The following is a 27,469-nucleotide window of genomic DNA, read 5'->3' on the forward strand; positions in this document are numbered from 1 at the left end:
TAGTATTGTAATTAGCTCTGCTGATGCCACCCGTTGAAACACTTGCATTGTAATACTTAGTGCTTTGACTTATTTTAGTCTAGAGGTTGAAATAGCTCCACCCTGCACACTTGCCCATTTGCTTTCAGACTATGCACGGCACTGCTGTAAGTGATGGGTGACAATGTTATGGTGAATTCTCCTCTATTTCAGTTGACAACCATAAGCATTAATTATCAGTGTATGATTGTTCGTAGCCTAAGATGTTGATAAAAACAGCTGTGGCTGTTTTCCTGACCAACTTTTGTGTGTCTCCTCTGCATGTGTGTGTGCTTCATGGCTTCAGTGTGTACAGCAGTGACAGCTTTGTTAGCTGTCCCATAGGAGTAGGCCAAGAGAGCAGAGGAGGGGAGAAGGAAGTGACAGAAGTTTGGGTGTTGCTTCACACAACAGCCAAGGCTGTTATCATCGTGGGAGAGGAGGAGACGGATGAGCTGATAAGTCAGAGGGGGAGAAATGGCCTGACGGGAGGAGGGAGAGAACAGACAGACAGAGGGAGAGGCTAAAATGGAGGTCTGTTGGTAGAAGAAAGCCAGCCCATGTGCTTCCTTCTCCTCTTTCACCTCCCTGATTTGTCCTCCCTTTTTCTCCCTCTTTTCCCCATGAACTCTGCTGCCAAGCTCTGATTAGATAATTGTCTGGTTCAGTGTCAGTTGGAGGCTTTACCTGAGAAATAATAATGATAAGCAAAACACGGAAAGACAAAGGAGGAGAACAAACCACAGTGGAAGTGAGTGACAATAAAAAAGTGTGTGAATGTGATACAATCCCCCCTTAGAGAGAGGTGGGAGGCTCGGAGTGAGGGTGTATTGTGTGTGGATCTGCAGAGGAAATGCATAGTCTGTTGTGTAGTTGTCTCTGGAGAGGGTTTGTATGTAGAGCAGATCTCCTCGCTGTGATGAGTACGATTAAGAGATGCAACACGAAAAGATTTAGAACAAGAAGAGAGAGTCAGGAGACAGTGGAGGTTTTGTCTCTTCTACAGATACCAGGTGATTGTGTGTGTGTGCGCGTGTGTGTGTATGTGCGTGCCGAAGGTCACTGCTATCACCCCGCCCCTTGTTGAAACTCGCTTGACCCACTTTGTTGCCCAAAGGCGTTCAAACACACACACAACGGCTCCCTCCTCCTCTGTCTCAGACATGCACTTAGGCAACCTCTCTGCTCCCTTCCCTCTCCCAGACATGAACTCTGTTGCTGCTCTCAGCCCAAACACCTCAACACACACATGGCTGCATCCATTAAGCACATTTCTGCCATGCAACTACTGCAGACGCTGTTTTTTTCCCCCCTTGATGTGCATGTACACACTCACATGCACAGTTGTCTACAGAGAGCAGTTTTTTCCAGTGGTTCCCACGTCTGAATTTGACAGGAATGTTGGCAGCCCCACGGGGAGCCTCGAGGCTGTGGGGATTTTTTCCCTCTCTTCACAATTTACAAAGGAATAGTTGAACATTTTAAGAAACATACTTATTTGCTTTTGTGCACTTAGACTTAGATGGACCAGGATCCACTAGGTGAATAGCTTATCATAGGGGAAATGGCTAACCTGGCTCTGTCCAAAGGCAACAAAATCCGCCTACTAGCACCTATAAAGCTCAGTTTATCTCGTCTGTTTAAACCATAAAAATACCAAAATGTAAAAAACAAGTTGTGGTTTTATGAGTGGTTAGGTACAAGAATACTTCTTTACCGGGCACACTGACTTCCTTGAGCATGGCTTGCTGTTCCTCCTCTTATTCAATCTTTGTGCTTAGCTAACCTAAGTCACTCTCGGCTTTAGCTCCATTGTTCATACAGAAACACATGATGTAAGCAAAAAAGCGAATATGCATATTTCCCTAAAATGTCAAATTATACCCTTTTATATTTTCCCTTTACCCTCTCTTCACTTTTCCTGCCTTTTCTCTTTTTTTAATCTCTAAACTTTTTGTCATTAGTCAAATGTTTTCACTCCACACCGCAGCTGTCTGCACCTGGAAGACAAGTAACCCAGTGTATGCTTTTTTGTGAGCACATGTGCAGCTCAGTGTGGGTGCACATGCATGCCTGTGTGTATGCATGGCTGTAGAACCACGCCCTGGACTCACGCCATGCTTTAAACCAAACACAGGGAGAAAGAGAGAGGACTTCTGGGTGGATTTAGCTTGTTGTGACAGCGCTCCACACTAGTTTAGGCCGGGACAGTGAGGAATGAGGAAAGTGACAGCCGCGCAGGCCTTCACACCATCCCTGCTGCTGTGGCCTCAGCCAAGTTTGCGGAACAAAGTGATGATGGTGATCCGGTGGTACATTCCCTCTGTTGGAGTTTCATTTGAGTCTGCTTGGAACAGACGCACCTTCCACTTGGCTGTCGTTACTGGCCAAATTCCACTTCAGAGATGCTGCTGTTGGTCCAGATGCCTGAGATAGTTTTTAGGGGCTGAGATCTCTGCCGGCATGTGGAACTCCCCCTCACCTCCCCTGTGTGATTGATACTGCAACCTGAAAACCAACAAGCATACATAAATTATCACCGCTACTTTAGCATTGAAACCATATGCTGGGAAAGGGGTTTTGATTTAGGTTGAGGTTGACCTCTGGATTCTGAAGGGAACGCGTTGACAGAACTTCAGTCAGGTCCTGTGTCTCCATTAAACTTTCCATAATGGGGTGTTCATATGGGCTAGTCCAGGAAACACACACACACACACACACACACACACACAATACTACTGTGAGTTAAAAGGAACCACACCTTGCTCCTGTAATCCTCTTTCAGTCGAAACAAACCCCTCTTTATAATATCTTCTGAATAGTGTTCACCTGTGCTCACCACCTGCCTCTCATTTTGTCGAAGTGTGCGTGTGTGCGTGCTTGTGTATTTCTTTTTTTGACACTTTGCTGATTTTCATATTAAAATGGACAATAAGAAAGAAAGGTTGTCATTTAAAGCCCTCAAGTAAGAACACATTGTGTGACAGCAAAACAATAAAACTCTACCACCACAAACACATAAAAATAAAAAATAAATAAACAAATCCAATGTAAGAAATTTGAAAAGTTAATAAGTACATTTGAAGTGTGATGTCACAACACACCTTTATCACAAATTCATGTTTGCAACAGATATATTATGATTTTTCTCTATGCTCCAGCAACTTACACATCCACATAAGGCTGCCAAGGCGATTCTAACCTTCTTTAAGGTAAATGTGTTTAGATCCCTTATCCAATGAGTATAGGATGGTGTTGCTTCATCCTCCCAATTGGGAAGGATTAGGCTTCTGGAAATTTGAGACATAAAGTAAATAGGATTGAATTTGAATTCAGCAACTACCCAAAAAACAGTGATCAGTGGGTTGGAAGAAATCAAGCACCTTTTTGGAGAAAGTTTTGAAAATGCCTATCCAGTAGTCGCAGAGTAGAGGGCGGAAAGTGTGGTTAGGGACCCTGTTTTATTTTTGCACTGAGCACATATGGATGCACTTTTAACAAACATACAATAGGCAGTTACCTTTGAGATTAACTTTTGGTGATATTTGCTCTGGTTTAATGCCCCCACTCGCTCGCTGGCTGCACTCTGTGTTTCTCTTTTCTCACAGCGTCAGTGTGTACAGAACTTTCTGCAGCTCGGTCTCAATGGACCGACTGTACTCTGTTTGCTCTCACTAGTCAAAGTCCTGCAGGCAAACAGTGCCTGGTCTCTCTGGGGCCTGGGACTGTGCTAGAGTGGAGCCGAGCTACAGTACTACAGTTTCACCAGAGACTCATGTTACCACGGTGTCTGGCTAGTGACGTTGTGCGAGATGTGGAGGGGGTATGTGTTTGTATGTGTGCCTATAAGTGTCGACTTGGGACTCGGTGTGGACTACAGATGTATTCATTTTTTTTTTGAGGTCACATAAATTAATAAAAAGAGTCAGACTGATGTAGTAAAGTTTTAGCCAGACAAACGGTAAGAAAATACCCTCACAAAGGAGACGGGGACCATGGGGGGTGGGGGTGGGTTGAACACACATTACAGCGGGTGTGAAAGGAAGAGCAGCAGACCCTTGTAAAATAATGCACATCCTCCCCAGGGCAAGGAAGACTCAGCTGTTGTCCTGCATATGATTCTGATGCATGCTTGTGTCCAGAAGAAGGTGCATGTTCACATTTTGGCGCACGTCTTTTCCATTTAATCTTAACTCCCTCAAACTCGGCATCTCCAAGTATTCTGTGGGACTTGAAATCTCCCCTCAGCTGGTGTTGGCAGACGAAGGGAGAAGGAGGGAGAAGGAGGGGGAGGCCGGGCGATTATGAGACTTGGGGTGTGCTTTAACCCACTTAGCACACCATCTCAGGGTCTCCTGCCAAAACGGTGAGCTTAGTGCTTTTAATCCTCTTCCCAGAGTGAGCTGATAGTTTGTTGCTTGCGGCTGCTCTCTTGTCTTATTGCTTAGAAATGTTATCTGCGTGAGTTTTTTTATCCTGCCCTCACAATTTCTGACTATTCATATCAGCATGATGTTTTTATTTGCCTTTATAAGTGGACACTTGTGTAGTGTAGATCGGCCCGATCTTGCAGGGAGTTTGTGAGAGTTGCGTATGTGAGTTGTCAGGCAGTTTCCTGGTCATAAACACACCAGTGAAATAGCCCTGCTGTGGTTTGAAGTGAGCCTCCCTCTTGGCCCTTCCAGCACTCACAGCCAGGCAGGCAGGCATGTTTATTTGCCCCCCTCCAGACCGGTTTGTGCTGGGCTGGCCTCTGCCCCAGGGGCCTGACTGCAGTCCAGTTTGAGTCCATCCTCTCCCAGCTTACTGCCAGCATCACATGCCTGTTTTCTCCACACAATGCCCGACTCCCTCTCTTAATAAAACAGGCTCATAACGCCACGTTCCTTGCATTCTTCTCTCCCTTTTTTTACATGCATGGATGGGTTGCACTGCGAAATGTAGACCAAATTATTAATAAAGCCAAAATGTGCATAATGAATTTAGCTTGGCTGAATGTTCTTGAGGTTTAGATTGGTTTATATGCAGATATTGTACATTCACAACATAGCAGATTTCCACACAACATTTGAAGAAGTTTCCTCTTTTGTGCAAGTAAGTGAAGAGCAGAGGTGTAGGAGGAGGAGGAGGGGAGAGCAGGAGCAAGTGAAGGCTGATTCAGTGGTGGGGGTGTGTTGTTGGAGCAGCAGCCTTGTCACTGTAGGTTTACGTCTGGACTGCCCCTCCCCTCCTTCAAGCAGAGAGGAGTCATGGCAGAATCGGGGTCAGCTACACTTCCTCAGTTGCTATCCGGTCCTTATTTTATTTCCCTTTCCCCAAAACAAACTCTCGCCTCCCTGTGCCCCTTCTTTCTCTCCGACCTCCTCCTACAAAGCACATTTCTTTCTCCCCATACCTCTTTCAGCATCCCTCCTCATTTCATGCATTTTCTCTGGATACTCCAACCCCCCACCCCCAGCCCCACCGTGCCTGTTAGGGGAAAAGGACGGGGTGAGATTTATAATTAACAAAAGCTGATTCTAGCACTGAATAGTAGAGCTGTGTGAAGAGTCTGTGTGGAGGGAAGCGCTGGGTGGGGATGGTGAACAAATTGGGCTTTTTATACAGCGTCTCAGATAGATGCTGAGGAAGGGGGGGGGGGCACAGTGATGAGACACGATGAGTGATGTGACCTAAAAGAGGTTGTGCTGCTTTTGTATGCAGGTTTTGGCCAAGTCTAAGCTGCTAAACAATAGCAGAACTCTACTTTAAATGCAGCCTGCAGTACAGTGGTATGTAATCCAACACTGCAGAGATGCTGTGATCGGTTTGGGCAGCCATGAAGACTCGTCACCATCTCATAAAACATCTTTGTCCCCTCAAGATTATCTCTGGAATTACCATGACAGCGCTGTGCTGCTGTACATCCATAGTACAATAACCCCTCGCTATGACTGCGATTTGTGTTTGTACAGGTCAGAGCTTATGACTTTTATTTACTCTTATTTAATTTACCCATAAACACAGTGGAATTGGGGACTTTGCCTAAACAAACCTTTTTCTCCTCAATCACATCTCATGAAATGGATGTCCTGGCTTTACAGGACAATAGTGCATTATCCGACCGGTTCACGCATGCCAGGTTACTTGTTTACTCAAGGAAGGCAGTTTGAAAGAGGGAATGCAGATGATATCCAAAACTAACCCTCTGCATCTCAGAAGAAGCAGGCCCGCTCTGAGGCTTTAGGGCAGGGCCTGGCCTGGCCTGGCACAGTCTGGTTGGTTAAACAGATGGCTCAATAGTGGAGGGAGGGACCGAGTAGAAAGACTTTTAACCATCTAGACTCCAAGTGACACAGTGGGTACTTCTCTGTCCATACCTCAATCAGCTGATACCTGTCTCCGGATGATAAGGTGATGCTTGATTGGTCCCTATTAGTAAATGCTGTTTTCCTCGCTGACAGCCCTCAGTGTGGGTAAAAATGATCTTACTGCTACCTGAAGCAGATAATTAGAGAGATATTGTGGAGTTTTTAACTGTTGATCTGTCAAAATAAAATGATTTGCATTCCTGCTCAGAGTTGGATAAGATCAATATCACTCTCTCATCTGTCCGTTAAATACAAACGTTGCACTAGCAGCCAGTTAGCTTATCTTAGCATAGACTGGAAACAGGTAAAACAGGTGTTTCACAGTGAAACTCCAAGACTACAAGGACCTGCACTTAACAGTTGATTAAACAAACAAAATATAACGTGTTAACCAGTGGGCTTTAGAGGTGTTGGTAGGTGGATTTTGTTACCTGTGGACGGAGTCAGGCTAGTTGTTTCCCTCTCCAGTTTTTATGCAAAGCTAACTAGTTGTTAGTGGTAGCTCCATATTTTGTGGCATTGATCTTTTCATGTAATTCTAGGCAAGTAAGCAGATAAGTTTATTTCCTAAAATGTCTTTCTATCCCTTTAAATTAAGTTTACCACTTTTAAAGAGAAGTTTAAAAAGTCCAGCCTCCATGAGTTACACTGTCAGCCGGTCCATTTGTCCCTGAAACAATGTGTGCCATTGCAAGATACAGCTACACAGACTGAGTTTGCCTGTGGCATCAGTTTGGGTTTAGCTCGGTTGGTAAAGCATACATCTGCCAAGTCAGAGAATCCGGGTTCTAATCCTGTATGAGTCAATTTAGAGACAAGCTGGTGGCCGCTTATCAGAAATTACAAGCTTGTACAAAGTAGTGACTGTCTGAGTCACTGCGTTGACCTTCCCCATGTGTCACAACAATAAAACAATTCAAAGAATTGGAACTAACTGTTTCTGTTTTTTTTGTTTTTTTTTTTACTGTAATGGGTTGGGTGGCTTTTCGTACGTGTACTTCAGCATTTTGAGCTAAAGCACAGAGGCAGAGCCTGAGCCAGCCCTCAGTCAATATTTGCCTCTGTGAGTGCCTAGCCACTGGCAGGAGAACAAAATGGTCTGGCAAATTTCTTGAGCAAGTTCAACATACCCAGGATATCTTTTTGTTATCTGGCTTCACTGAGCCCAACGTTGGCCCTCCTGGATGACCTGTATCATGAAGCTGATCGTCAACTGGCTCAGTTAACTCAGCGTTTTCCTGTCCAGCTACAAGCTGGAGTTGTTAGTTACAAGCAACATTGTCAGAACCTTAAGTACTTAATATGGTATGAGAAAAAACTGTGATACCCAGATTTGGTTATGGTGTCCGTCAAAAGTGATATTCACCAAGGTGAAACATGAACAATATGGTCACATAAATAGAATAGAAAAGAAACTTAAATAATTTCCAATGAATAAAGTCAGGCAAAGAATATATATAAGTACAGAAATCATTATGAAGTTCTTTACTGAGTGAATGTTTTTTTCTCTTTTGTCTGATGATGAACTAACTATAATGAATATGTGATGCAAATAATGAAAAAAAAAGTTAAAGTAATGTCAGACTGTTTCTGCTGCCAAAGCAGGGAGAAAAGTAAAGAAAAAGAAAAGTAGTTCATGTCTGATGAGGTCAATCTGACTGAAATCATGGGAAATGTTTACCAGTCTGGATAATTTTTCTATTAAAAGACATCACAGGGTTTAGTTTTTATTTCCAGTTATCGTCACAAAGTCTCCCCATGTTATTCTGAGCTGCAGTGATGGAATAAGAGTGTAAAAGCATCAGCACTGAACCACTGTCGTAACCCTGAAAAGCCAGGATTAAACCTGAAATTACCTTACTAACCCCAGATCCTGCTTCATAGTACAGGCCTCTGGAACAGACAAACACAGAGGTGCAGAGTTTCTCTTCAGTCAGTGTTACACCTCCTACAACTGCCAGTGGGTATGTGCGACACCTGTTCCCCATGTTCTCCAGGTCTGTGTTTATAAAAAGCATCAGCACAAAACCACACTACTAAGTGGTTAGTGGGGGGCTGCTGAAATGTACAGCGTTGTGTGTGTGTGTGTGTGTGTGTGTGTGTGTGTGTGTGTGTGTGTGTGTGTGTGTGTGTGTGTGTGTTGCTTTAGCTTAACGTTTGCATTGTGAGCTGCTGTTGTGACACACCGTCAGCAAACAGCTTGGACACAGGCCACCCAGAGAGAACTGGACACTCTGCTGTTTGTCACCCACTCACTCCCTCCCTCCTTCCTTCCCTCTCTCTCTCTCTCCCTCTGCTCTGTCCATCTGGCAGGGAGAAAGAGAGAAATGAACAGTAATACACAGGTGGCAAGAGCTACCAGGATGACACAAAAGAAATGTGTGAAAAAGACAGCAGAGGAGGCTGCCAAGAAAAATTGGAGCAAGAAATGAAGGAAAAGACAGACAGATACAGGAGTACTAATGAGCAGAAAGGTGTGGACTGGGTAAAAGTGTGTGTATGTTTCTGAAAAACATGTGGCACATAAAGAGACCGGCTCGTCTCATTAACAAGACCTTCCAAAGAGGCTTTGAAGGGAGCCGCACGACCACAGTCGCTTAACATTTTCCCACCCAGTCCAACTCAAGTTACAGTGTGTACGAAGGTTTACCAGTTGTACCATCTCATAAGGTGACGCCACCCGGATCTCATCTTGCTGTCACGGAGCGCTGCCCGATCCCGAAGTAGTTACTGAACCTTCCTTCACCACAGTGAAAACCTGTCAATGAGACACTGGGGCAGCCTATAACCCTGACACGTGCGTGAAAGACATACATGTACACTGTTGCTCTTATACTGTGAATAATTCTGCCTGAACTTGTTCCTTTGTTTCATTTAGTACGCTGAGAGATGGTTTGCTAGCTTAATTGACTGTTAAATTGCTGCTGTAGTGTTGAGCGAGTTATCAGTGTTGTTCATCTCGATGTGAGTTATTCAGGATGATGCATTTATGGTGTACCATATAGCCTGCTGCCAGAGCAGTGCACATTATTGTGTACGCATGACGAATAAAGCGATTGTGCTTTGCTTGGTCAGGGTACAGTTGAACTGTTCATTATACTTCCCTTTATTACTTTCTGTTAATATTTAGGCTTAATAGAGAAGTCCCTCTTTAATACACAGCGTGCTTGATTAGTTATCATATAACAGAAATAAGTGTCACATTTCTCCTCCAACAAAGGACTGTCAGACCGGAACCATTTCCATAGTGCCCAGCCCATACCGGTTTACCGAGTTACACTTCCTCACACAGAGTGAGATCATTTTTTACTCGCAGAAAAAGATGAGCTGACATCTAAGCTCTCCTACAGTTTCTGTTTGGTGTGTGTGTGTGTGTGTGTGTGTGTGTGTGTGTGTGTGTGTGTGTGTGTAGACCAACATGCTGTTGGTATGACGGGCAAAAGAAACAAATTGTTACTCTTTGTTCATGGAGGTGTGCAGTGACTCATGCAGTTGTGAAACCCGATTGCCTGGTTTGCTCAAAGTCGTCCTCCTTGGGTCATGCATGCTGCAGCGATGAAGTTGTTTTTCCTGTTTTGCCAGGAGTTTCAGCAGCTTTGTTTGGGGGGTTGTGGGTTTGGGCTGTTTGAACGTGTTTACATGAAACTGCTCCACAAGAGTCAAGGGCATAGAGACACACAGATGTATACATGAAAAAAAAAAAGGCCTGATTTCTCTTTGAAACACTGCAGTGACATCACCTTTGTAAAGTCTTTTGAAGTCGATGTTATGACCATTTGCTCTCTCATGGCTCTATCACTGCCAAGGGGGGGAAACTGAAGCCGCAAAGACATATATCTATTATAGATTAATATTCAGTATGGCCTTAAGAAAGATGAAAAGGGAAAGGGGACCAATCACAGTTATTGTGGTCTCCTTTTGGTATCTCCATAGCCGCAGTAGCCTCAGTGTGTAGTCCAAGTCAGCTCCAGCGGTACCGTCAGAGCTGCAGGCCCTCGGCAACACGCTAACGCAGAACACAATACCCTAAAATGACAACTGAAGTTAACTATGTCTGAATGTACAGAAACCATATGTAGCACTCGTACTGAGACAACTGTAGCTGGCTGGAAGGATCGAGCCACTGAAAGACCACGCAACCAGCAGCACTTGTGTGTGCCTTTCTAAATCATGTCCAGTCAGCTGAATTTACCACTGGTGGACTCTGATCAAGGTGTTGGAGCATCTCGCACGTGATCAAGAGAAATGGGAGGCACCTGAGCTACGTTTCAAGTGTTGTTGCAAAGTGTCTGAATGCTTACATGTTTCAGTTTTTCCTTTTTTAATAAATTAGCAAAAAGTTTCTGAAATTCTGTTTTCACTTTGTCATTGTGGATTGAGTGTAGATTAATGAGGGAAAAGATTTTTTTGATTTTTTTTATCATTGTAGCATAAGGCCACAACATAACAAAATGTGAAAAGATTGATGTGGTCTGAACACTTTCTGATTGCACTGTACTTAAAGTAAAAGTTTCAATTACACATTGTTTTAATACTCCATTAAAAGTAAAAGTCCTCATTATCCAGTCTGGTTGCCGACAGTGGTATTTTATTTTTGGATCATTATTGTTGATGCATTAACTTCTAAGCAGTACTTTCATGCTGTAGTTGGTGAAGGTGGTAATTTTACCTACTTTTTATAGTTCTTGGATCATATTTAATAAACTGGTCCTGTGTTGTATGTAAACTTTGAACAGCAGTGTGAGTAATAACAATAGCTGTGAAACTAGAGGCTATCACCACACAATACCAGCCGAGACGGTGGTTTTTCTTGCTACAGTACGTGCCTCCTGGACCACATTTTGCCATGATCACACACACACACACACACACACACACACACACACACACACACACAGACAGACTCACATGGTCTTTTTCTCAATATTTCCTGTCGGTAGTAGTTGAGTAGTAGGTATGAACTAGCAGAAAATGGAAATATACAAGTAAAGTACTGTAAGAACAGTACTTGGATAACTGTACTGAGTTACTTTCCACTGCTGTGTTACAGGCATGGATGAGATTGACACAGCTGGTGGAGTTGTTGTGAGTCCACTTACAGGAAAAAAACAACTCATTATATATCCTCTAGGAGCAAGTTAAGTGCTCCAAGCAACCTTTACCACAGCCACCACATCAACTGAAAAATGATGGCACTTCAGAAACAAAAAAACTGCAATAAGAAATCAGCTAACATAAACACACTGTCAGACTGAATGGATGAAGAGACATGAAAAAGCAAAACGGTGTGATGATCAGTTTTGTCCGCATCGGTTCTGTTGGCCTCCTCACAGAATAACAATGATGGACATGTGACTGCGGAAAAAACTGTTAAAAGAAAATGAAAACTAAAAAAAGAAGAAGAAGTGTTTGTTACAATAGTCTGCAAATGTGCTGTTTAGCATAACTTTAATGTTTCTACATGAGTTCTGATGAGACTCTACAGTTTTAAGGCACTCAGCTCACCAAATGTCAGACTGTGGGAAACCTCAGTCAGCCGAGTGGCTGTGAAAACATAGAGGATCATATTTTTGGGGTTCCCCCATGCATTCCTCCTCCTTGTATATTCCATGTTCCTTTCCTGTTCAACATTTCCAAGTCTGCCACCCCCCCCCCACCTTCTCTGAACGTCTTTCTTTGGCAAAAAGAAAACTGATCCCAGAAATTTCTCACCAACCTGACCACAGCAGCAGAGAGAGGAGACATGACTCAGGCTATTATAAATAGGTTTTGGGTAGTTAAACTCCTCTGAGTTTTTGGAGAAAATGATTTGTGATTTTGTCAAGTCATTGTCTTGTAGTGCACAAAAACAAGAATTTGGATTAAAGCAGTTGTGATCTGTGGGTTTCTTACCAACCAGACTCTGATTTGGCACAGTCACAGCTTTTTCTCTCTCATGATCTATGACTGTGAGATTGTGGCAATGAATATTGAAAAGGGTTTGAAACTTGGTTCTTCACCAGGAGGTTCTAGTATTTGGCCTTGCTGAAGAGGAGAGGGAGGAAAAGGGAGGAACAAGATGTGTTTTTAATTTCCTCTAGCAGCTCTCAGCCTGCTGCTCTGCTGCCTCTCTCGAGAATCCCTGTGGTGGATTGAAGGGGTCTGGATTAGGATCACCTCAAGGCAGCGCGGGGGGGCGGGGGGTTGGTGCCATCGGCCCAAATGTAGACGAAGAGAGTTTGGATGAGGACAGGAGACTGTTAGAATTTATATATTGTAATGTATTGTATTTTATTTTTAATATCCTGTGACTTCCACTCTTAAGCAGGGCCAATGTAGACTGTATTTGTACTGCAGCTACAATGATTAGTTAATTTGTTGATAAAATATCATTGTAAACTGAATGTGTTTAGATTTTGGACTCTCTCTGAGCTGTGGTAAATAATAAAAGGCATTTTTCATGATTTTTTTGACATTTGTAAATCAAGTAATTCAATGATTAATCAAGAAAATAAATTGGAGAGTAAACCATAGTGAAAATAATTCTTAATTGCAGCCCCAATTCACTTAAGCTGGGTCACAGGAGATTGCATTTAGATTGCAACTGTAATGACTGGCCGCATAAAGCAAGAAATAACAGCAGAATAAAAACGTGCACTCAGGAGCAATGGTGGCAAGTTTATACAAGTGCTAAGGAGCTATAACCCAGCACCCCTTGTCTTCGCTAGGTCCAGATCTTTGTCAGGATGTTTTCTGAAGATATTTGGCAATCAGCAGCATCATCTTCTGTCATGATGGTAAATATGAGAGGGGAAAGTATAAACAGGTATATTTGGGATCTGTGCACAAAAACTTGTCCTGCATAAAATGGAAGGCTTACGCAGAGGCAATGGTTTGGATCTCTTTTTCAGGCAGGCTTTGCGATGTGCAGTCTTACTTTTTCTCTCTTCAGCTTTATTGTCCTCTGTTGTCAAGCAGCGACTGTCAGGTCTTGCTAATGAAAACAACAAAACAACCTGAAAAACTGTGCTTTTCTCTCTTTCTATCCTGCGTTTCATGGAGGAGAAACTGCACTGAATAATCTCCAAATTCGCCAGCGGTTAAACCCTTTTACTTGTTCTGAGATTAATTTGACCTTACAGTATTACACCCACAGTATGCCAAGCCTTTCCCACACATTGTGTCAGCCTAACCACTGACTGTGGTACAAATCCAGTTACAGTACATCTCTGCGTAGAACACCCCAAAGGAGTCCATCATTTCTCAGGCATCAGAGGGAACTGCTGGGCACTATTATCTCTATCTCTGACCGCTATCTCTCTGTCCTGCCACACTCTCTCTCCACCAGCTGAGCTTATCGAGGCCGTACGGCTACACAAATGCTGGGTGGAGTTTGTTGCAGTGGTTGGTTTTAAAGCCCATGTCATAAATCACGCTGTTAGTATCTTGATTTTCAAGTGTGGTGACATGTTTTTTTTGCCAAGCAGAAACTTTGCCCCCCAGTCAGTGAGAGTCCTTCACTCTGGAGAGACAATGGCTTGGGGGAAAAATGATCTGCAGCAAGTCAGGTTTGTCTCTGAGAGCTCATTTATTCCTTTGGGAGCTCACAGAATAAGGTCCTAACTGCCTCTTCTTTCAATGGCACCATTCAGGGGGAAAAATCAGAAAAACAGTGAGAGGCCTAGTGAAAAAAGAGAGGGAGAGAGAGAAAGACTGGCTGGGTTTGTGTCAGAGGCCTTCTTTGTTTGACTACACTGCAACCCCCCCCACACACACACACACGGACATACACACACACACACACACACACACACACACACGTGTGTTGATGCACCATGCAGAGGAGGTTGCAGTAAAGAGGACAGCAGTGTCACTTCTCCTTAATCAGCTGTGTTAAAAACAAAACTGATGGGAATGTCTCTCAAGGTGCTGTCACATCCTTCATGTTTAAGAGAAGGCTTCTTACAGCTGAGTGCAAGGTGACACTATGCTCTCGTGTGAAGCTTAGCAGCATTTATCAGTTGATGTTGACGTCAAAATTGTGAAAAAATGATTATTTTCATTGTTGATTAATCTGCCGGTTATTTTTTTTTATTAATTGTTGCACCTATAGTTAAATCATAGTAGTTAAAAAATGTACTTTATAATTTCCTACAGACCAAGGTGACCAACCATAACCCAGAGTGATCACTTGATTATTTTATGTTGATCGACTAATCGTTGCAACTCTAGATTAAACCAGCAGTCAGTGGGAAATAATGGTAAGAGTCTGGAGAAAGTATTAGTAGATTGTGTATGGGATGAAAACATGCAGAACACAGTCAGCCCTTCATGAAACCAACTATTGTCAGGTTGCAATGTACAGATTTTCTTTTATTGAGTATTTTGGGGCATTTTATGCCTGAATTACAAGAAATGAGGGGAAAGAGAAGAGAAATGACAAATGCTGCTTTCAGTCAATGTCGGAAGAATTGTTACTGACGTGATCCAGGATAAGGTGGTTAGCCTATTGGCTCAGTTTATTGTATTATTGTTAATATTGTATTTTAATTTAATGTAACTGTCAGCGGTGGTGCAGCCTTTTCTGTCAGCAGTTTGTTGACGGTTGTTCTTCTCACCAAGTGGGAGATGTTGTTTTTGTCAGAAAGTCCTGACATCACAAACTCAGAATTAGAAGTCGGATGCTAAAATTAACGGTTTTTCCTATTTGGCTGCTTGTGATTATGGTTTCAACTATATGACATGATTAGAGCAAGAGGTCCCTGGCTTTACTCACCCTAGCGACCTTGTTGTGTGGTCAGTACCTCAGTGTGATAAATTTGCTATCAGTCAATTAATCGACAGATTGTTCAGTTCTAAAGTCGGCCCAAATGCTCATGTTGAAGAGTCATTGAGCGCTGTAGCTGACCCTCTAGTCTGGTATCTGTAGAAGGAAACATAATGCCACAGGTCAGTACAGTGTGATCCGTTAACACTGTTCCCTCTTGTCTGAAGTGAGGAAACATTGACAGTTTTGCAGTGGTCTGTGTTTTTCTTTTTCTTTTTTTTTCTTAGGTAATTCTTGAATGCTGCCAGATCCCGTTCTTAGCCTTAAATACCCTTTTTGGCTCATTTCTGCGTCTGCACTGATTAAATAATCTGTTTTTAGTGAGGTGCATGGAGGAATGTGCTTTAGGAATTTTTTGATTGAAGCTTACCCCGTGCTTGACCCTCGCTGATCCAGTCACTGGAAGTAGTGAGATGGACTCTTAAGTCTGTTGCTCAGCTGGGAGTCTGATTGCGGGGCGTGTTCGAGGCTGTTGAATGAGAGCCTACATCTGTTTGCACCAGTAGACTGTGGCAGCACAGTATATATCTCAGTGATGTTGCTGAGAGCTGCAGGGTAGAACAAGGACCTGAGGCCAAGCCGTTAACCCTGACTTCAGACCTCCCTGTGAAGGAGGCAATTTCCTCATCACATGATCATCAGTACGCAACTTAAAAACTTTTTTCTGTCGCACAGCAGTTAAACGTGGCTCCCGGTGGATGTTATAGATGACAAGCTTTTCTCTGCCAGATATAGTGTTTCTATAAAAGTAAAGCTTCCGGAGGAAAGCCCTGACTCGCTTCCAGCTGTTTGACACATCTTCTCTTCTCGCTGCTGGAGGCCTCCTCTTCCTGAAGCCTCATCATCATTTAGCCTCATTAGTCTGTCACTGCTCTGATTCGGTTACAGGAAGAACCTTGAAATAACCAGCAGCTCACACACTCTTGTACGTCGACGCACTCCTGCCCCCGCTTCCTGTGTGAAGGCATTATTGTAAAAAAATAAATACCTGAGATCATACATGGCAGACTGAAATAGTGCATTTTCCATACAGTAATTTGAAGTATATAATCTATTTTTCTACAGTTTAAAATCCTCCTTTTATTTAACAAAATAAACATTCTTCGTGTTTTATTGAATTCATCTGTAGTCAAATTTCACATTTTTCAAACTTACACACTTCTTCCCAGGAAATTTGCTTGGAAAATATTTGGATATTATTAGGAATTTAAAAACCTGTGAAATAGATTATTACCAAATAAACAAAACATCTTAAATGCATTGGTGTTAAATCTTGTCCTTAGAAAAGGATCTTTGCCTGTATCACTTTCTTGCTGAGAGTTAGATGGGAAGATTAATATCACTTTCATGTCGATCTGTTAAACACGAAGCTAAAGGCAGCAGCCAGTTAGCTTAGCATAAAGACTGGTAAGAGAGGAGAAAAGGGTAGTCTGACTTTGTCCTAAGGTGAATGAAATTTTCCTACCAGCACTTTTAAAGCTCACCAATCAAGACATTATAACCCTTTTCAATACTATGTACCATCCAAAATGTGAGAAAAAGCATTGAGAATCATTATAAATATGCCTGCGGGAATCCCAAGTTCACAGAAAACATAACTCTTCGAAACCTCAAATTATAGGAAATATTGACAAAGTAATGTGCAAAACACAGCAGCTGCAAACATGTCTGCCCTCCCTCTGTGTCAGCCCCTTGATCTGGGCTTGGAAAGAGATTGTGATTTGTTACCTGCAGGCAGTAAAATGATTGTATCCTGAGTAGATCCTCTGCTGCTCTGATGACTTGCTTTTCATTTTTTTGTGTGTGTGTTTATAGGATTTGTGAGAGATTATGATAATGGACCAGTGATTACTAACCCCTTAATAACAATCGGCGGGCTGATTTTTCTTGGGAGCACTGTAGCTAACCTTGGAGTGCAACCAAATTACAGCATGCAGCTTTATAAATGGTCAAGATATTTCAGGCTAATTTGAGAAAATCTGTCTCTGCTGTCCTCTCCTCTTGGAGGTGAGTGTTTGGAAACCGCAGCGCAAATTGCTAATCTGCTGTTTCTGCCACATCACACAGTTTCTGTCCGCTCTTGCTCTGCCAAGCTGCACTTGTTGAGTACAAAGGGGGAATGCCAGCTCATCACTATTGTGTTGGACAGATTGTATATGACAGATGTATTTACTATACTTGAATTGCTCTCACAGACTGCTTTCAGAGCTGTCATCTTCTTGACAGGTGAGCAAACACGATTCCACCGTTATTACTAATTATAAAAGCATGTGTCACTGATATAGTGCAACGGCAGGCGTGCTTGCTCAGCTGTCTCTATACAAGGCTTGATCATTTGTTTTTTATATAGTGTTGTCTGTAATGATTAATCATATCAGTAAAGTCTTTGCTTTCCATCCAGCTGAAGGGAGCAGTGTCTAGGTACAGAGCTCATGGATGCTCCTCCTATTGGGAAATCCTTTTATTGAACTGCCTTTATTGTGCCTCAGTCAGTTCTTAACCTACATATAATATAGTCAATTTTGACTAATTAAAGTACATTTAGCTTACGAAATTAAATTCTGTATATTTCTGGTCAAGTGTAATGCGAATCATCCAATATGTTAGATGGGGTTAGTAAACTGTGTATTAGTCTTAACATTTATCACTGCAAAAGTGTAAATGCATTATAATTTGTATATTATCACAGTAGTCATAACAGATGTACTGTACATGTAATGCTACTACCAGTACTGCATAAGCAGTAGTAGTAATAGTAAAATTGTAAAAACAGTTTATTGACTAGAGCTCCAGGTATTTGGGTGGTTTTGATTTGCTGATTAGTGAGCTACAGTAGTGAGATAAAATCTTTTATTTTGACTACTCTAAGTTTCATCCAAATGATTCACAGATACACAGCCACTAAAAATGAAGGTACCAGACAGTAGCACAGTAATTAAATCCTCTAAGCAAAGTGATAAAATAAAGCTAATGAATTTTTTGCTTAGACAGTAATTGATTCAAAAATAAAAACAAGAGTAAACATGATAAATACTGATGAATACTACTGAATTATTGAATGAATATTATACTTAAGTTTTACGTAATCCCAAATGCTGTTGTGAACATGCAGCCCTGCTTCTGTGTATGTGTGTGTTTGTGTAAATGTGCATGCGAGCGAGTGTTTTCCTCGCTGGTCCCTGTGCACGCCCTCGGGTTAATCAGTGTGGAGCAGCAGTAGCCCGCCGTTCTCCCCTGAGACGTCTCTGTGGGAGCTGCAACAGCTGTGACGGTGTAAGTCACCCCGAGGATCCGCTGCTGCTGCTGCGCACATGCGGCCATGGCAATTGAGGCCGAGACCAAGAGCAGGTCTGAGGGCGCGTAGCTTCCTTAATGTCTCTCTTCCATATGTTTTTGCATCGTGAGCCGTCAGTTTAGTATCTTTATTATAATCTTTATTTCTGTACCGTTTGTGTCGTGTAACCTGTCGTTGATGCTTTCCAACAAGCTAAAAATTGATATATTGAGCGAATCGTCAACATTGGCCGTCGGTTTGAAAACCTATAGGATTGTTTAAGTGTTGAATTACAACTTAATCTTCTGCACGCTGTCCCCTTTACTGCAGAAAAACACATGCAAGTCTTGTCAGGAATGTGCCTTCTGGCCTCAGTTTGGATCAAAGAATCATCGAAGCTGATGAGTTCATTTCAGCTGGTCTTGTGTCCGACCTGCATGTCACTGCACAGGAATGCAGTTTGCTTTACAAGATGCGGGCCTGGTCTCTAGTAGCTGTAACAGGTAGCAGCTAGCTGATAAAATCGAGATGGTAATCGTAGATGCTTGCTGCCAGCCACCTGATGCTGGGTGATATGCCTTGATGAGCCGAGAGAATGGCTGTGTGAGAGAAAATGTCTGTGTGGCGCCCTTTTCGTATGTGATATGTAGTAAACGTGCTCTCTAAGAATTCATTCTCATTTACAGCAGCTGTCTAGGACACTTCACACTGTGAAGATTTATACAACATTATATGTATTCATTAGGGCTACAACTATCTTATCGATCAAGCTTCAGATTATTTTTGCGATCAACTTATTTATCGTTGCGTGTATAAAATGACAGTGAAAAGTGAAAGATGCCTGTTATAATTTCCCACAGACCAAAGTGACATCTTCAAGTGTCCTGTTTTGTCTGACCGACAGCCCAAAACTGAAAAATATTCAGTTTATTATCATTTGTGACAAAGAAAAGCATCAAATCCTCACATTTGAGAAGCTATAGACAGCAAATATTCTTACTTAAAATTTACTAAAATGATTATTTGATTATAAAAATGGTTGCCAATTAATATTCTTTCAATACACCGATTGTTGCATCTCTTGTCGGACTGAACAGCACTGAGTTCAGGCCTTTTCTTAGATATGTATAAAGTCGTTGTTTAGGAAGGTCAGAGGAGGTTTTTGTGGTTGCCTCACCAATAATAAACTTAGAGCAGTACAGTAACGTTCACCCTGTAAACTCCTCTGCTAATCCTTACTTACACTGTCACCAAGTTCAAGCTCCGCAGATGTAATAGAAAAGCCTCTCATTACAGCTGGCTCTGGAGCTTGGCATACGGCTGGTTAATTCAGCATAGATAGTGTCTAAGATGACCATCTATAGAAAATACAGGGAATTTGCTAGACTGTAGTATGCTATGGAAACAAAAACAAGTAACAGATGCTGGAAGTCTGCTGATGAGTGCACTTTTACAGCCCTAATCCTTTTTCATGTCTTTTAGGAGTTTAGAGCCCATTCAAACTTGCTTTGATGCTCGCATGGCACGTGGTCAAGAGTAGCCTGCAGAGACACAGCGAGGGGAGATGGACAGACTGATTAAACCACAGGGGGAAAAGGGGCAGATCTGAGGACAGTTGGGTGGACATTTTACAGACAGGAAAGTAAAGTCAAAGAATTAAAAGATCCACTGCTGCACATTTTAAAGAGCTTAAAGTTTAGAGCACATGCTGTGTGTGCATCAGGCTACAAGGTGACCAACTGCTGGCCATGTTACGTGCATTATTGTGCTGTGTCTTATTATTCACTGCTCCGCTCTCAGGTTGTGTGTCCTGATCGCCTGCGGCCTAACGCCTACATCATACATCTTCTGGTTGGTGCACCTTCCCGTTCCTATGGCAACCAGCGCCAGCATAGCGATCGAACAGCTACCGCAGCATTTCCAAGTGGTTTTAGTGAAAGGAGCTCTGTGTATTGCATATGACTTCATCACTGTATTTTCCTCTTATGTTGGCCAGAGTTAAAGCGCACAGCCAGTGGACTTCACTCATTTTTCTTCACATTTAAATGCCTGAGTTTGAGTTAGTTTATTGTTTTTGTTTGTGTGGAGGAAGCTCAGTTTGGAATATCATTAACACGGTGCAATCATCAGTTTCTTAGCCAGTTATAATTTTAAAAAAATTAGACTTAGAAATAATAATGACAATAATAAACAAACACCTATGTACTTAAAGAAGTTTTCTCTAGCCCACCATAGGCAGTAATGTTATGATTTCAGCAAAAACTGAAAACCATTGCACCGTTGGTCCTGACAGCTGAATCAGTTTTGACGGATGGCAGTAAACATGGTGTTTGTTGAAAGTCGCAACACAGTAATGATATAGTGTTTGATGGGAATCAGATAGTGCAGTCAGTGCATGCTTACTTTGCAAATTCATTGTGGAACATTGGAATCGACTGATCATCAGTCTCATTTTTAAAATGTCTTCACTCATATCGATCAGCTGCTGATCAATCAGAGCAACTTTCAGCTTGATTTATTTATACTGTACATGGGGAGACTTTAGAGCAAACAGTCTGGTTTCATTGTGCTGCTTCTCCAGTGGTTTACCCTCATGCGACACTCCCACTCCATCCTGATTTCATGTTAATGAAGATCTACACAGCAGGACAGAGCCACGTGTCGTTCACTTGTGAGGAACGAAGCAAACCAGGGTGTGTGTTTTTGCCAGCACTGCTTCATTACAATTCGAATGAGATGAGGTGGCGAGAATCGTGGGGGAAGACCGAGGGGCGTGCAGAGGAATGGAGATGTGAAAAGTGAAAAGGATGAAAGTGTGGCAGTCTCCACCCCCCCAGTGTTGGAGAGTGAATGGGGCTGCCCACCCCTCTCTGCAGGGGGTTTTCTCCCTCTCCTGCAGCAGGCTTCAGCATGTAAAAAAAAAATATATATATATATATGAATAACAGTATTTAGAGAACGAGTGGGGGTTTATATTGAACCGCACAGTTTCAGTGATAATTTCACCTTAAAAAAGAAAACAGTTCATGTTTTTGTATCGTGAACAGAGGCTGCCTTATTTTTCTTAACACTCTGCAAACTTGAACAAGATAAAACTTCAAGATTAAATGACTGCAGTGGTGATTCAGGTTTTCATGCGTGGATATTTGCTCGTGCTCGTTAATCCAAACTGGGTCCTAAATGTTTAGATCAGGACACGGATTTTTACGAGGGCTCTAGCTTGTGTTTTTCTGGAGGTGCTCGAGGTGGGAATGAGGTTTCTTTAAAGCAGACAAGGAGACATTTTTTCTTTTTCTTTTTTTTTCTTGTTGAATTGCTCATTTTTTCCCCCCAAAAAAGAAGTGGAGATTTAAATCAGCTTCAGCTATGTTTTTCATTATATATCGATTAATCTGCTGATTATTTACTGATTGATTGATTGTTCAGTCTTTAAAATGTCAGAAAACTGTCAAAAAAGCAGAAGCTAAAATCAGGGAATGATTGGGTTTTATTGCTAACTTTGCTTCACAAATGACTGAAATATTTAATTAATTATTAAAAGTTGTTGTTCAATTAATTCATTCATTCATATTCATGGCGGACCTGTTGCAGCACCCACACTTCCAAGTGTTGCTTCCAACGCTTGTAGGGTTATTGTACTGCCCATCAGTCCCTGAAGAGTCAGCATCTACAACATCTATGGTTCCTTCGGTACCTATGGTACTGTAGAAAAATAAGTATCGTCACATTTTCAGTATCGGTTCTCGTGACATCACTAATTCTGTATTTCAACTTCGATGTGTGTTTATTGTTTTAGAAATGGACATTTGAAGAGATTTATAGGTTTAATGTTAAGTTAAGGCTAAATTACAGGCTTGGATACCAGCAGTCAGTTCTCTAGAAGTACATTGACTCTCGGAAAACTCATGAAGGTCTTAACACACTTGGGAAAAATTTGACACATATGGCAAAATCTTTGCAAGTTTGTGTGCGTTGACTTCATGCATGCATTTACTTGATGCCCAGATTTGAAAATAGAGGAGTAGCAATGTGAGCTTGCTGCTTTCATCACATAGTGTGAGGGAAAAACTTCAGTAGGCTGAGCTCTGGAGGAGTACTGACACAGCAAATGCTCTGAAATATTCATGCATCTGAGATGTGACAGTAATCCCATCTTAATCACAACATAATACCAGCAATGGTGAAGGCACAGACACGCCTGCAGACACACATACAGACTCTCTTTTTATCCCATCAGTGGTGGAAGCGCTTCTACTGTAATGAGATAGCAGATGAATTTATGTATTTATAGAATAATTTATGCTGAACTCTTGGTCCTACTGCCCTGAAAACATATTGTATGTATACACACACACACACACGCACGCACGCGCGCACGCAGACACACACACACACACAGAGGGACTGAGCCAACTCTGTTCTGGCTGTGTGACAGTTAGACTCCACTACTAAATACATAACATACAATTGAGATTTAACCAGAGTCTCAGTCTCACAATTCGACTTTCCAGCAGCCATGTGTGGACGTCTGATCTCTGCGCTCTCTCCACTGCTTCGCGTCAGTGTTCCCTGATGTTTAGATGTGGTGTCTGTGGAGCCACACAGGTCGTTTGTCTTCATCCTGGTGTTCGTGAATCCTCCGTCGAACTTCTCTGCAGTGTGTTTTGAGACCTTTACTGTGATACAAGCATTCTTCGGACCCAGAGGACTTTAGAGGGGGGGGGGGTTCATACCATGACAGATCCACCTTTCACAGAAATGTTTTGTTGACGGAAGAAAATGGCTGAAAAAAAGCAGAGCTCAGGGATTCTTCAGGGATAGCAGCAGTGCCACAGATACCAGCACTCTGATCCTCACACCAAAACATTTTAAGCTGACTTTGTGTCACAAAGGTGATGATTCAACCTGCAGTGGCAGTTTGTGAGATTGTATTTTTGGTGTGTGTGTTTGGTGTGGTTTACCAGCTATGAGTCCCTTCGCTGTTGTTGTTGAGCTTCTGAGCACTTTACCCTTGTCATTTGTGGCTGGGACTCGTAAGTCGTGTGGCTGCTGGCTTCTGTGGAAACCTGTTAATGCTGAAATGTACATCAAAACACCCATTGTTTTCTATGTGCATCCACACACCAGTTGCATCTTGATGCGTCAAATCTCCAGAGAAGTAGCGGTGTTATTACATTTGCTCTCTCGTTCGTCACTACTTCTGTCTGAATGGCACACGTTTTGGTCAGAAATTTGGTAGAAAACTGACTCCTTGATCCCTGTGTTTAGCATTTACAAACAGTACAGTACACAAACATTTAATTAGTGGTTTATAACAGACTGTAATGTACTTTTAATGTGTTATTTGGAGGCCAGGCAGCGAAGCGTGCCTTTTCTTTTTCAGCTTCTTTAAACTATTACTTATGCCATGTGAGTCTATGGCAGCCACTAGAACTGTATGGTAAAAAGTTTTGAATTTTGGCACACTGATTAGGAAAATTGTTTTTCAAAAATGCCTGTTAAAATTTCCCACACTCCAAGGTAACATCTTCAAATATTTGAATATCTCACACTCCAAAATATATTAAGTAAATCCTCATATTTGAGAAGAATGGGACAGCAAATTTTTGAGAATTTTCAACAAATTATTTTAGTATAAATACCATTGCCAATTAATTTTCTGTCAGTTAACTAACCCTTACAGCTGTAAGTGGGTGCTTGTGTTTGCTTGGCTCGGTTTGATCTCACTTATGTGATATGTGTCCTTGAGTGTATGTGTGATAACGGCTGCACACAGTTCATGCACACAGACGCTGTATACGGACAGGCAGCTATAATTACTTTCAGGCTTATGCTGGGGTCTGTGTTGCGAACTCTGCCATGGTTGGGAAGTTTTCACTTGTAGTTTAATTTCATTTTCAGGGCAGTGGAGTGAAACCTGAGCTTTAAATCCTCGCTGACGCTGCTGGCTTTGTTAAGAACTGACGCTTTGCTGTAGAAAAATAGACACTTGCACAATCACTGACCCTTGTCCACCCCTGCTCTCCCCCTCTGCTAAAGACAGTGTTATTATCGAAGCCATGGCAGGATAAGTGGACTCTGATTGATTGGTATTGATTAGAACTGTATTTGTCAGACAGTTATGGGCCTCCCCCTCAGGACATTATGTCTGCTGATTCCCACCCGCCCCCTGCTCTGGCCCCACTTCACCCGCTCTTTATGTCCTACTTGAATTTGAAGAACCCCCCCCCACCCTCTGCTCTCAGGCCCCTCGACCTCTAATCATAGTGCAGTCTCCTTCACTTTGACTCCACTCGTCCTCTGTGTTTCCATCTGTCCATGCTGAAGAAAGAGCTGGAAGATGGAGATGGGAGCTGAGGAAGAGGCAGCAGTTGAAGCGGAGGTTGATGGAGAGAAACTCTCAGGAGCACAGGAGTTTGTGTTTGAATACTTCCGCCTGTTGAGGTTCAGCTGCTTTTGTTTTTTGTGCACATTATTTCTGATTCAGTATCTAAGCTGATATTAAAACATCAGTTTTTGCCGAAGCAAAAGTGGTGTTTTTACCTCTATTTGTGTTCAAGCCAGTCTGTGTGTATGCAGACGTGTTTACAGTACAGATAGACCGCCTCAGGCGTCTTTGTTCAGACAACTCTCACACAATAGATGTATGTGTGATGACGAGCGTGGAAGTGATTACAGCTGCTCTGCTGAAACACACACACACACCCTCAATCATTACTGCCACACACAGATTATGTGAAATAGAAAAGGTTAAAAACATTGATGTGGCTCAATTGCAGAGATGAGCATATGAAAAAAGTGATTTTCTATGTCACGTGCGCCTGTTATGCATCATATACAAAACTTGAAAAGATGTCACTTTAACAACATGTTCCTTTCTCTTTTCCTGCAGAGTAAAATACGGAGCCTTCCCTCCCTGCACAGTGACGTCAAACCTCGCCACACCTGCTTCATCTGCACAGGCACAGCTGAAGCCAGAATAAGGTAACCTTAGTACATACTGTATTATTGTGTGCGTGTTTGTGTGTGTGCATTTTAATTATGGCTAATTGTGATCTGAGGTTTCGTGGTATGGACTTGGCAGACTGAAACATGACTTTAAGCCAAACTTTTGTTTTGGGCTGGTGTGTGATCCATCTTTATGGACTGTTTTGATACTTTTACTTTAAACATTTTTCTGCTAATCACTAAAATCTGCAAGTCTTTATATTTGTCTGCTAGTGCCAGAATGTAAGCTCACTGCTTTTGATTGCGTATGTGTGTATAGGTGGTAGGAATGTGTTACGTGTTCAGTCTTTTAATTAAGTAACAAACTTGTTTTACCACTTTCTTGATATGAGATTCATTTCCTCTATTTTGCTTATAATTTGTTTCACTTGCAGAGTGTTTGGTTCTCAGAAAGGTCAGATTCAAAGACGTGATAAAAGACTAATTGACTTGACGACCTGAATATTTCGCTGCAGTATAGGGATGAGCTGTCTGCCCTGCTGTTTTGTAGTTAAAGCACTTCCTCATTTGCATTTTGTTGTGATGGTAAAAAGCAGGTCACCTCAGATGTTCTCTGCTTCCAAAAAGGAGAGATTCACCAGTAGCCACTGTCAGGAAACACAATATCCAACTAAACAGTAGCTCCCACAATGCACTCTGATGTGTCCCATGATAATTCTATTATAAAAAACAGTTGGCTATTACTTTCTTTAGTTTCATTCCAGTTGTTGTCATGAATGTGTTGTTATCAGCAGCATTTACTGAACTTTTGTTTTGTTGGCTCCAGGAAGCACTTCGACCTGTCTCTGATCTATTTGCTAATTCAAGCTATTTTGTGATGGTCACAAACAGTGAAATACTTTTGTTTTATTCTTTTTTACTCTGAGTTCCTTGATTTCTTTGGTATTATAACAATATGTATTTAGTGATCCTAGTATCTTCGAACATGGATGTCTGGGATTCTCTTACACATCAACTAAATATTTAGATTATTGCAATTGTTTCAGCGGACAAATGTTTATGGTAATCAGTGGCATTACTGATCCTGACAGAAAGTTATAAAAGAGGGAAATTAGAATGTGGTTGGGCATAAAGCATACATTGGTCAGATATGACAGAAACAACAGAAAAATGATCAATGTCATTTAGTGGGAAGTCGTTTTATAAGAGAATATGTTGGAAATTGTCTGGTTTCAGCTTCTCAAATGTGAATAATTTCTGTGGTACTGTCTGTAGTCTTCTATGTCAGTAAACAGTTGATATTACAATATTTTATTGTATTACTAATATACAATATTAGATATAATATTTTAAACAAAACATAACATAAAAACATAAGAACATTGCTCATCAAAATTTCCAAGAGTGACTTCATCAAATGTCTTGTTTTTTTCCAATTCATAGTCCAATACATTTGTTTTAGCATGAAACGACATGTAGAAACACAGTGAGAACGATGACTTCCCATTATTCAGTACAGCTGATTGTTAAACCCTTGATTGCTTTAGGTTAGAAAGGCCTTTATTCAACTAGACATCTGAGGTTCATGACCCCACTGAAGGCAAGTCTCTACCTTCTTCAAATGTCCTTGAGCAGTGAACAGGTCTGCCTGTGACATCCTGTGATAAATGAAAAGCGAAATGAAAATAATTTCGCTTTAGCGATGAACTGGATTGTTTCAGAAAATTTTAAGCAACCAGGGAAACTGAGGCGTCAACTCTTGCAGTTTCTGAGTGTTTACTCTGTTATATCTCAACTCCTCCTTGTTTACTCGTTGCCATTCATCTGATCCGTTTCCAACAGATAAACCATCAAATAAGGAAGATAATGAATGGTGATGTGGGCTGCCATTTGTGATTTTTTCCAACTGGATGCAAGTCTTGCTCTTTTCACACAAACCCCTGATCTTCCTCTTCCTTGTCGTCCTCTTCCTCTTGAGCTGTCCCAGTGTCATGGGACGGCAGCCTGACAGACAGACAGGCAGATGGAAGTGACACTAGCGACATCAGCAGGATTCAGCAAAACAATGGAGAC

The 27,469-nt window shown here is 41.9% G+C and overlaps 1 protein-coding gene across 4 annotated transcripts in view; it reads left to right on the forward strand.

Moving 5' to 3' along the window:
• Positions 1-27,469, forward strand: part of sipa1l3 (signal-induced proliferation-associated 1 like 3) — a 76,549-nt gene that overhangs the window by 11,709 nt on the left and 37,371 nt on the right. For all 4 annotated transcript variants that reach the window (XM_087173628.1, XM_023404990.2, XM_023404991.2 and 1 more), the window contains exon 2: positions 25,341-25,432. The gene's annotated coding sequence lies outside the window, so the exon portion shown is untranslated. The remainder of the gene's footprint in view (positions 1-25,340; positions 25,433-27,469) is intronic.

Source organism: Seriola lalandi, unplaced genomic scaffold (assembly GCF_002814215.2).
Source record: "Seriola lalandi dorsalis isolate HSWRI2012SDOR001 ecotype SW California unplaced genomic scaffold, Sedor1 jcf7180002054259, whole genome shotgun sequence".
Lineage (NCBI taxonomy): Eukaryota > Metazoa > Chordata > Actinopteri > Carangiformes > Carangidae > Seriola > Seriola lalandi.